The sequence below is a fragment of the Triturus cristatus genome, chromosome 2_1, assembly GCF_964204655.1.
Source record: "Triturus cristatus chromosome 2_1, aTriCri1.1, whole genome shotgun sequence".
Lineage (NCBI taxonomy): Eukaryota > Metazoa > Chordata > Amphibia > Caudata > Salamandridae > Triturus > Triturus cristatus.
In genome coordinates, this window is record NC_140581.1 from 359,877,757 (window position 1) to 359,890,714 (window position 12,958).

Genomic DNA, 12,958 nt, shown 5'->3' on the forward strand with positions numbered 1-12,958 from the left:
AAACAATGACTTGGATTTAACACATAAGGTAGTACTTGATACCAAATATAAACTTCATTGTTTTAAAATGATCTACACACTTGTTCCATAATAAGTTATACTGCTAGAATTATTAGACAAGTGCACTCTGTCCCCATGGATGATATCCATGTTTGCCTCTTCTCCCACCATCTCACATTATTGCAGGTATATCTAACCTCAATTTTATTTATTTATTTTTATTTAAAAGGTTTTATATAGCGCTGGCTAGACCCGGAGGTATCAGAGCGCTTTACATGAGTATCAGACAATAATTGCAGGTTACATCTTTACAAAGGTTACACAGTTATTAGAGCATGGCAACATAGTGACAAATAAGGTTGAGACAAACAAAAAGGAACATATAGGTAAGGGAAAAAGCAGGCAAGGGGAGAGATTCCGGGGGGTGGAGGGGTAAGAGCAGGGAAAGTAGACAGAGAATGGAGGAGGGAAAGAGGAGGGGAGGGTGAGAGAGACACCATGGCAAGAGGAGGGGGAGGGTGATGGGGACACACACGGGTAGACGAGTCAAAGCTGCGCCCAAAGACCAGCAAGCTGTGATCGCAGGGGGAGTGGTATAATTTCCCCATCTCTATTGCGAGAGGCTCCCTAAACGCCGTGGACTCTCTCACAGGGGTCTCTGAGACTCCAAGACCTACTTACTGGATCCTTCCCCAAAAAGGGGAGAGGGAGTGCTTTGGCAAGGGGTGCCATACCATACCTTAATTGTGAGTGGCTCCCTTGGCGCTGTGGACTCTCTCAGCGGCTACGCTGAGACTCCAGCGTATATATCTTGGATCTTTCCCCAACAAGGGGAGAAGGAGTGCTTAGTCAAAGGGCACAAAAGGACAGGAGGCTAAGCGGTGTAGCGGGCAAGGGGAAAGATTCAGGTAAGAGAGTATAGGAGCAAAGGAAGTTGACAAAGAGCGAAAGAATGCTGAATGGAAACAGATAGATATATAGGAGACAAGGAAAAAGCAGAGTAACAGAAATACGATGGGGGGTGGGCGAGACAGGGAGACGGGGAGAAAAACTGTGCCCAAAGTACGGCTGGGTAGGTGACGGTCAGGGAATGGTAGATGGGGGTAGGGAATGCAGGTAGGAAAACACAAGGGGGAGGCAAGGAAAACGATGTCCAATGTCTGACTGGGTAGGTGCCGGCTGAGGGGTGAACCAGAGCAAAACTCCTCTATAGCTGCATATGACAGCTCCACCGGGCATCAGCCAAAGTAGCTTGGGGACTGCGGTATCATTTGCAAAGTGGGATATAGCGCTGGCTAGACCCGGAGGTATCAGAGTGCTTTACATGCGGCTTGGTTGTTCGTGTGAGAATAATGGGCCTCCTTCCAAGAACAAGAAACCAATAATCTTTTAGAATTCTTGAGGAGAAGTATGGACTTTCCTTTCTAATAATGTTTAAGAAAATGAAAATGTAAGAAATGGATGTTAAAATGTACATTTCAGAATATAGGCTTTAAAGATCATTCAATCAAAAGCTTCATGAGAACTAAGATTGCATACTCCTCCCACCAATCCCCGGACCATAAGACTGTAGAAACCTTCCAGAGTTACCTGTCCAAATATTGAAGATTCAGAGACTAGTCCTGTGACCTGTCTATCCACACAGCTGGTTAGGTCAGCCAGAAGCAAACTGATGTTCACCCTGCTATCTACCCTCCTCCCCAAAATACAGTGGAAGCCCTCCAGCACCACTAAACTGATTGCTGGAGCACTGGTTACAGTTTATATGACCATATTGTGGCAAGGTGGAAGTATTATGTGATATGGCAGGGGTGCCTTACCATGTAATACTAACACAATACACAAAGATGGTCCCTGGATGCTCTCTCAGTATACCTTCTCTCAGTCATGGTAGAGTGGAAAGAGCTGACAGACTACTTTGAGGAACATGTGTTCATTTCATATCAACATGGACCATAAGTAATTGACACGACTCGGTAGCAATCCGACACCAATTTTTAAAAATAGATCAGATTTTTATATATTTTAAGACACCAAAATCAAATCAATACATACAGTATAACCAGAGTTATCAATTTTCAAGCAATAAATAAATCAATACTTTGCAATGCGAAAAATATTAACTTTGCGGTCAATGGGAAAAACACATATATGCAGTCGATACTGTTATGAATCACAATGTACCCCAATATAGGCTTGGGTAGTCTCATAACCTGTTACCTACATTAACCCTGCCATTGTACTACATAACGGTTTTTGGTGCTGACCTTTTACCTACTAAGGTGCTGCATAAATGTTGTGTGGTTTTCCCTGAAAACTAACCTTATTTATTATGTATGAGGATTCTCAGAATCACAGCAGGATTATCATCTTCTGCATAATAACTGTGTATAAGGTTCATCACCATTGTCATCCTTGGCCGACATGACACAGCAATGTAGTACCCCTGAGGGTACATATGGGTATATAAGCACTATGGGACAGATTTACAAGGACTGGCGCATCCCTGCATATCAGAAGGGATGCACCAGGTAAGATGTGTCACGCAAGTTTACCCTTGCGCCACCACACATGCGCCGCATATACAATGCGGTGCATCTTGGAGCAAGGATAAACAGATGCGTGACGCATCTGATGGCGTAAGGGCGGCACATTGCTGGAGTCGTGTCGCAAGCGTGATGCAACTCCAGCAATACTCAGGGGCTGCCCATACCTAACATGCTGCGTCACGCCTTACGCCTGCTCCAGGCAGGCGCAGGGTTTTGACGCAGCAGCGTCAGAAAAGTGACTCCGTGAAATCTTGTAGATTTCACTGCGTCACTTTTCCGAGGCTTTTTCCGATGGAACGCCCACCCTGCATACATTAAACCTGACGCAGGTTTAATGTAGCGCAGGGCTTTACAACGTGATGCATTTCCCTAGATACGTCACGTAGTAAATAAGGCGCAACATGGCGCATGGTTTACGCCGCCGCTGCGTCACAGAAGTGACGCAAGGGGCTTGTAAATCTGCCCCTATATCTTTGCTGGGGCAGGCAAAGGAGAAAGACTTCCATGCTGACACGCTGACATGAGACGCTGAGGTTCCTGCATGCAGACACTGCAGCACGCAGTGGTCTGGCATCCCTTGCAGGGTGTCCATCTCTAGACCAAGACGGGGTCCTTTGCTCTCCCACATCAGGTAATGGGGTTGGATCTATCCTAAGGGGATTCTTGGCTATACACCTACATACATGCTATGTACATTTAGGGACATCTGGTTAGAGTTAGCATCATAGGGGCACACACTCTTACTGTCATGTATTTATATGCCTGCATATATCCATTGTTTTAGCATTTTGGTAAAACGTTACCATCTTTTTACTCTGTTGGTGCTTTTACCAGTATACATCTGTTTCTGTCATATGGTTGTTGCAGCACATGTATTTTACACCAGAATGATGCTGGTTCAATAAATGCTTATTGAAAACGTCCCTACCGTTTATACTGTGTATCTCTCTGAGACAAAGTGAGCACGAGTGACATAGCGAAAAGTACTGTACTGTTTCCACGATCCCCAAGTGGACTGGGTTGTGTTACATCCTTTCTTTTAATTCCTATGTATTATTGTCTTGCTCCCTTCCCTCAGCCTGGAACATAGAACACAGTACCTGCGTTGTACGTTTGGTGTTCTGTGTTCCAGGGTCGACAGTTGAGACAGTGGATCTTTGGTTTATTTCGGGCTGTGCCTCTCCATTACTCTACCAATAAATGATTTCTACATCATTTGCAACGTATTTCTTAACAAATTTGGCGACGAGCGGAAGAAGACTCCAACACCACATTCCTTGAGGCACAGGTCTAGTGGAGTTTTCTGGATCATATTTTCAAAGATGTGAACATCTTTGTTAAATGTTTTCAAGATGATATACTCATCTTCTCTAAAAATGTGGATGAAGACTTTCTTCATTTAAAAGAGGTGTGTTCTAGATTGAGTATATCTGGTTTAACACTTAAAGCTTCTAAATGCAATTTTTTTTGCAAATCTGTGGAATATCTGGGTCATACTCTTTCAGGTGAAGGTGTTGTACCGAAAAAAGCGCTGGTTGATGCAATCATAAATGCTCCAGCTCCTGATAATAAGGAAAAATTCCTTTCTTTTGCTGGTTTATGCGAATATTACAGCAAGTTCATACAGAACTTTGCTACTAAAATGGAGCCTCTTAGAGAGTTAACTAGGAAATCGTCTGAATTTATTTGGACTGAGGTTCAAGAAAAGGCTTTCAGTGAGATCAAAAGAGAGATTGTGAATGCACCCACACTTAAATCTTTTTGTCTTAATAAGAAGTGCATTATCACGGTGGATGCCAGTTTGTATGGACTGGGTGGGGTTCTTAGCCAAAGCTCTGGGAGAGATGAGTGGTGTGTAGCTTTTGCTTCCAGAACTCTTTCTGCAACGGAAAGGAGATATGCTGTAATCGAGAGGGAAGTACTAGCATGCATCTGGGCCATTGAACATTTTCATAATTATGTCTGGGGTAGTAGATTTATACTCAGGACTAAGCCTCTGGTTGGAATTTTATCTCCTGGGGGTGGTTGGAATTCTACTGCCCACATAGCCCGCCTCACGTCCCGTTTACTAGAATATAACTTTGAGGTGGTATATGTTCCGGACAGGAACAATATCACAGCTGACTTTCTCTCTAGATTTCCATGCTCTGATGAGTGTGTGTCCACACTTGCACAAGATGGGGACATTATTGCCACTTTAAAAGATTTTGTTTCTCATGAGTGTGCGAGCCTGTCTGAAAGTGAGTGGTCTAAGGAAGTGAATAATGATGTTTTGTGTCAACAAATGTTGGAGTACATAAAAAAAGGATGGCCCAAGGAGAGATTTGTGTCCGCTGAAATTGCTCCGTATTGTCGTATATCCTCTGAGATTGAAGGAATTGGTGGCTTACTTTTCAAAGGGGGGAAAATTATTCCTCCTGTTAAGTTGCAAAAGAAGATTATGTCTCTTTCTCACCAAGGACATTTGGGTGTGTCATCAATGAAACAACTTATTAGGGCTAATTTTTGGTGGCCGGGTCTTGACAAGATGGTAGACAAAACTGTCAGGGAATGTCCAGAATGTATTAGTAGTGACAAAATGCTCCAAGTTTCTTCGGCCCCTCTCAATCCGGTCACTTGGCCTGTTTATCCTTGGCAGAAAGTGGCTTTTGATATATCTGGGCCTTTCAAACAATTGCCTGTAAATGCTTGTTTTGCCTTAGTTATTATGGATTATCACTCTAAATGGCCTGAGGTTAAATTTGTAGCAAGTATTTAATCTCAGGTGATTATCAATTTTTTTAAAGAAGTATTTGCCCGTGAAGGGGCACCAGAGATGATTGTAACGGACAATGGAGTTCAACTCATTTCACAAGAAATGAAAGATTTTCTTTTACAGTGCAACATTAAACACCATACCTCGTCACTTTATGAACCAAGAGAAAACGGTCAGGTAGAACGTTTCAATCGGGTTCTTAAAGATAGTATTCAGTCAGCTAATGGATCTTCTGAACCATGGATGAATATAGTGAGGAGAAAGTTATGGATGTATCGTATCACTCCACACTCTGTAACTGGTGTAAGTCCTTTCAGACTATTGAAGGGTAGAGAACCCCCTTCTGACATTTGTCCATGGTGGATAAAGAAAATGAATACTAATAATGAGACTCTTGATATTAACATTGTTGCCACACGTGTGGAAGAGAAACAAAACAAAATGAAAGTAGCATTTGATGCAAGAATGAAAGTCAAACCTCATGAATTTGCGATAGGAGAGTGGGTCAGAATCAAAAAAGCGGGTTTTTTGATAAAAGGTTATTCCAAATTCTATCATCCCATTAAGATTGTGAAAGTTTGTAAGAGTAGTGTTGTTACCCAAGATGGTTGGGTTTGGAATATGAGAAGGGTTGCTAAATGTAAAATGTTAAAAAATGCTGATTCATCTCTATTACACAATTCCGATAATGTTTCTGCTGATACTTTGGTGCACACACAATCAGTAGCGTCAAGAGTTAAAGAAAATGTCCGTCCAAGAATTATACCTGGTAGATATTTAACTTGATGGTTACCTTTTGTTTTGTTTTGTGTTAAGAAATAAGATGTGTTCCAGGGTCGACAGTTGAGACAGTGGATCTTTGGTTTACTTTGTGCTGTGCCTCTCAATTACTCTACCAATAAATCTACATTGATTTCTACATCATTTCATTTCATTTATTCCATTTGTAGCGCGCTCGGCTACTCAGGAGTGTCCCGGCGCGAACCAAAGGGGGGGAAAGAGACATTCATACAAAAAGGAATGTTTTAAGCTTTTTCTTGAAAGATGCGAGCTCCTGAGTGTGGCGAAGATCAAGAGGAAGGGCATTCCAGGCCCTACTAGCTCTGACCACCAGAGAGCTGCCTCCCATCCTCTGAAGCCTGAATCGCGGGACGACAGCCAGGCGGAGAGCCGACGAGCGCATGACCCTTGCAGGCACATAAAAGGCAAAGCGTCTTTGAAGATAGAGTGGGCCCTGCCCATGAAGAGCACGATGTGCCAGGACCAAAGATTTAAATTTGATCCTGGCCGAGATCGGCAGCCAGTGAAGAGATTTTAGGTGCGTGGTGACGTTCGACCTAGATGGAAAACCTAAGACCAGCCTAGCCGCCGTGTTCTGGACCACCTGCAGCTTCTTGACCAAATAACCAGGTGCTCCAATGAACAAGGAATTGGCATAGTCTAGCCGAGAGAGAATAAGCGCGTAGGTCACGGTTACTCTGGCTGCCTGCGGGATCAGAGGGAAGAAGCTCCTGAGTGTTTTAATCAGGCCAAAGCAACATCCGGCAGTTTTCTTAATGTGTGTGGAGAAGGACAGGTTCAACGTATTTGCAACGTATTTCTTAACAGTTGTCATGTTCGATAGTTGCCAGAAACTATTCGCTCCTCGGTAAAAGAAGTTCAAGTGGCACTGTGAGCTAGCTGGTATACAGGCGAACATATCCAATGGGGGTGTCTGGAATCAGTCTTGACACCAATCCCACAGTTTATGTTGTCTAAACGTGCAGATCCTATATAGATTTATTGGAACTACACAACATTGCGCCGCCATTGTTGGTTTGGTTCTTATTTAACGGTCAAATCTGAGTAGTTCAGTTGTGCTTTCTCAGAGACCCCTACTCACAACAACCCAGAGACGTCTGTAGTGAGAAAGGAAAAATCCACCACAGCTGAGTGGGCATATCCTATGTATTGGCTTAAGGTTTGTTCAAGCTTGAAGGATTATAGTTCCCTACATTGTGCATAAAACCTTATCTCACTTTCCTTGACACTCTTTCAACAATATGTGACATTACATGAGAATGCAGTGTGGATGGGGAGCAGGAAGGTGCTATAAAGATTTCAGAAAATGTCAGAAATGCACTTACTTTAAAACTAGCAGAGTTTGGAGTTTCAGCATTAGGTGGGACTGGAGCATCTGTGATTGAGGCACACAAATCATTTAGGATGGAGGTATTCTATTCATGGGTTAAATTCCCACCTGCAGATACACACAATAATACATTTCATTCTTACACTTCAGATGAAATACCAGAAGAATACTGTCCGTATGGGGAGATTAAATTTCCGCTCAGTTACCATGAGCATATAAACTGGTTTAAAGGCGCCCTCCCACACACCACAGAAAAAGTGAGACTCGGTCAGCTCAGCAGAGACGGAGCGACTTGGCTGGTCCTAGCGGTTTACACACCACATCCAAACATTGACACATTGCCAATAGCAGACCTATGCCCACTTAACAAAGAAATAATACATCATTACAGAAATCTGACACAGTTCATTATGAGAAAACTCATACTTCAATCTACCAGGGTTACACCATCAGGTCAACTACAAGGAACTGCAACTAAAATTACCCCACAACTACTGAACGCAGTCATTGGAAGAATGCCCACTAAACATGAGCAAATGCCATTCTGGATAGCACAGAAAATAGCACAGTTAGAGGCAGTTTTTCCACACACAGGCCCACAAGCAAAAACACAGACTACTGACAATATGCTTGCCAACAGGGATAACTCCCCGATAGAGGATTGTACATCCTGGGGTATAGTCTTCGCTGCCATCTATACCAGAACTCAGAGGGGCATATTTACAATAACTGGCGCATCCCTGCATATCAGCAGGGGTGCGCCAGTTATTGTGCGCTACAGCTCCGCCACCATGGATGCGCCGCATTTACAATGCGGCGCACCATGGGGCAAAAAAGGTACAGATGCGTGACTCATCTGTGCCGTAAAAGTGGCGCATTGCTGGAGTTGCGTCGCAAGCGCGACACAGCTCCAGCAATGCTCTGGGGGTCCCTATCTTGTTAATGATGCGTCAATCCTTACGCCTGCTTCAGGCAGGTGCAGGGTTTTGACGCAGCATTGGGCCTAAAAGTGACTGAGTGAAATCCTTTAGATTTCACTCAGCCACTTTTAGGAGGCGTTCCTGCGCCGGAATGCCCCCCCCCCCCTGTGCAGGTACGCCTACATGTGGCGCTGGGCTTTACAACGTGACGCATCTCCCAGATGCGTCACGTTGTAAGTACCCCGCACCATGCCGCAGTATTTGCGCCACCGCTGTGTCACACAAGCGACGCAACGGCGGCATAAATGAGGCGCAAGGGGCTTGTAAATCTGCCCCATAGTATCCCTTCAATAGCAGTGATAACAGAAGTAATAAGACAAATACAGAATGAGTATGGAGCAGAACCCACTCTTAACTTGGGGATGAAATTATTAGTCAGTTTTTCCCAAGTATCCAAGATTATGTTAGCAAACATAAAAGGGAAGGCAGCAGCAGTGGCTATACGCCAACGCTTGAGGGAATGCACTCCTTCACAACAGGAGCAAGAATCAAAGATACATACGCCGAATTAGGTTGAGATAATTTGGGATCTACAGCTACAAAACCACAAGTAATGGGTAGTCCTGAAAAGGATAACACCAAGCATACACCTAATCCTTCAAAAAAGAAATGGGATAATAAAAAAAATAGAGAGAATAGAACACAATCTAGAGGTGGGTCTCCTGAACAGGAGCCCTCCGAAAGGAGGTATAACCTTAGATGCATGATAACATTGAAAAACCTGACAGGTATCAGTATACAGATACACGTTCCTCTCGTTCCTTTCATGGTTCATAAAAAAACTCCGATAGAGAAGGACGGTCAGAACACAGATCATAAGAGCGAACAAAGTCAAGAGACACGCATCGTAGTTCAGACTTTAATATCAAAAAAGAAGATAAACATAAATTGAAAACTCAATTTAAGAAGAAGAAGGTAACAGGACTTAAAGTAAGAAATGCCCAGGCTACTGAGGACTCAGCTTCTGAACAGGGAATGGGCTCTGATGATGCTAGACAATGCAGCATAAGTAACAATAGCTCGCCAGAACCTGATGGAATTGCTGGGGACAGTGGTGTTGAATGAACATATCACGGTGGAAACACCTGATACTGGGTAAGTGTCACACACCAGTTATATGAAGAAGCACTCCACATTGAGGGGGACATACACAGGAAAGTAAAAAGTCTCTTTTGGGAGAACCTGACTTTTGGATACAACATTCTTTTAGCAGAAAAAGATTGGCTGCCTGAGTTTGTTATGGTTTGCCCAAAAGGAGAAACAGTAATTTTACCAGCCTTCTCTGACCTCGTTCCAGAAACACTTAAACATTCATACACGCAGGAGTGGGTGGAAGCATTACCTCCTGCATTATACCGCAATCATGTAGAGTGGGATGCTGAGTCACCTCACCATGTAATCCCAATGAAACCTACTCCAACTCCACAAACCTGATCCCAGACCTGAGGCGGAAGCCGGGCTCTGGCGGTACACGCTAATTTTAATACTTTGATATTGTGTTTTTACTTGTGTTGTGTGGATTAAATCACTTGCCAAACACCTGACATAGTCATCCTACCTCTTTGCCACGCAGCCGATTAAGCGCTGTCGCGGTAATTGTTTTGCTTCTTGTTCAGCGACCGCCATCGCAGGCGTGCTCGCTAGCCACGCCCCCTTGAGGCCACGCCCCCTGCCCTACTTAAAGCGCCGCGCTGAAACTGACTCTTAGAACCTGATCCCAGACCTGAGGCGGAAGCCGGGCTCTGGCGGTACACGCTAATTTTAATACTTTGATATTGTGTTTTTACTTGTGTTGTGTGGATTAAATCACTTGCCAAACACCTGACAAAGTCATCCTACCTCTTTGCCACGCAGCCGATTAAGCGCTGTCGCGGTAATTGTTTTGCTTCTTGTTCAGCGACCGCCATCGCAGGCGTGCTCGCTAGCCACGCCCCCTTGAGGCCACGCCCCCTGCCCTACTTAAAGCGCCGCGCTGAAACTGACTCTTAGAACCTGATCCCAGACCTGAGGCGGAAGCCGGGCTCTGGCGGTACACGCTAATTTTAATACTTGATATTGTGTTTTTACTTGTGTTGTGTGGATTAAATCACTTGCCAAACACCTGACAAAGTCATCCTACCTCTTTGCCACGCAGCCGATTAAGCGCTGTCGCGGTAATTGTTTTGCTTCTTGTTCAGCGACCGCCATCGCAGGCGTGCTCGCTAGCCACGCCCCCTTGAGGCCACGCCCCCTGCCCTACTTAAAGCGCCGCGCTGAAACTGACTCTTAGAACCTGATCCCAGACCTGAGGCGGAAGCCGGGCTCTGGCGGTACACGCTAATTTTAATACTTTGATATTGTGTTTTTACTTGTGTTGTGTGGATTAAATCACTTGCCAAACACCTGACAAAGTCATCCTACCTCTTTGCCACGCAGCCGATTAAGCGCTGTCGCGGTAATTGTTTTGCTTCTTGTTCAGCGACCGCCATCGCAGGCGTGCTCGCTAGCCACGCCCCCTTGAGGCCACGCCCCCTGCCCTACTTAAAGCGCCGCGCTGAAACTGACTCTTAAAACCTGATCCCAGACCTGAGGCGGAAGCCGGGCTCTGGCGGTACACGCTAATTTTAATACTTGATATTGTGTTTTTACTTGTGTTGTGTGGATTAAATCACTTGCCAAACACCTGACAAAGTCATCCTACCTCTTTGCCACGCAGCCGATTAAGCGCTGTCGCGGTAATTGTTTTGCTTCTTGTTCAGCGACCGCCATCGCAGGCGTGCTCGCTAGCCACGCCCCCTTGAGGCCACGCCCCCTGCCCTACTTAAAGCGCCGCGCTGAAACTGACTCTTAGAACCTGATCCCAGACCTGAGGCGGAAGCTGGGCTCTGGCGGTACACGCTAATTTTAATACTTTGATATTGTGTTTTTACTTGTGTTGTGTGGATTAAATCACTTGCCAAACACCTGACAAAGTCATCCTACCTCTTTGCCACGCAGCCGATTAAGCGCTGTCGCGGTAATTGTTTTGCTTCTTGTTCAGCGACCGCCATCGCAGGCGTGCTCGCTAGCCACGCCCCCTTGAGGCCACGCCCCCTCCTTCCCCTGTATTATGTGCCAGGGCAGGAAGCGCAGCGGACGAGCGCAGCGGGAGCGCCGTTTGCGCGCCGAAGGCGCGCCTAAGGCAAGCCCGTCTGCGCCCGTCATCGCCAGACCATCGCCTCTCGCCAGTCCCCTTGGTTCGCCCAGGCCTTATCCACGCATTCGCTATGACGGTAAGGAACTCCTACACCTGAACCCCGACCAAAAATGCCCCAATGCCTCTGGCATTATTGGTCATACGCATCTCCATTGCAACCGTTGCCATTTCTCGACTCACTTACCCACTAGGGTGCGGAGTGACCCCTTAAATACTATAAACCCGACATTGACGATACTTCAACTTAACTGCAGATCCCTCGTTAAACACCACCCTGAGGTGAATACGCTTCTCCAGGAGGAAAACCCTGACGTACTGTTTCTATGCGAAACATGGCTCCAAGATGGCATAACCACCATCTCCAACTTAACGCTCCCAGATGAGTTCCACCTGGGCACCATCAACCGTGAATCTCGCGGCGGCGGCATCGCAATTATCTATAAAAAACATCTCACTTGCTCTTTCATAAAAGAACCTCTCCAAGACTGTGAATGCGCCCAATTTAAAATCAGTGTGACCCCCCAATTTACGCTATCTGGCCTTTACATTTATCGTCCTCCAGGCCAGGCCACTAGATTTATTAATGCCCTCCTCGAAACGACCACAGTGCTCATTACTAAATCCGCCAACTTCACCATCTTAGGCGACCTAAACTTGCACTTTGATGCAACTGGCGACCATACCATCACCAACCTCCTAGCGGACCTCTCGGCACTGCAACTTAACTCCTTAGTCCTCACTTCCACCCACATAGCTGGACATACCCTAGATCCGATCTTTTCTAATATACATGAGGCAGCTACAGATATCCCCACCCCCCTGGGATGGACGGACCACCATCTTGTTAAACTGAGTATTCCAGCACCTCAACGGCAGATCAGAACTGAATCCAGTCAGCGTCTAAAAAGACCCTGGCACAAACTCTCCCCCCTCGCCCTACAGGAAACCCTTGGAGAGTTCCAATACGATGCGAACCAGGAATTAAACGCGATCTATACCTCGTTCACCAACTGGATCAGCAACGGCCTTGACACTCTTATTCCGGCTAAGTTGACTAAAGGACGTAATACTCCTTCCAACCCGTGGTATGACGACACCCTTAGGGCAATGCGCAAGGAGTGTAAAAAAATCGAGCGCCTATGGAGGAAACACTACGATAACCAGGACAAGGCATTATACCTATCTAGGCTTAAGACCTACCATAAAGCTATCAGATCTGCCCGTGCTTCTTTTTATTCCAACAAAATCAACTCCAATACGAACCCATCTAAAACCATTTTTAAACTAGTGAAAGAGCTCCAAAACCCTAGGGCACCCCTACCTAAAATTTCTTCCCATGAGCATTGTGAGCAGCTCGCAACATACTTT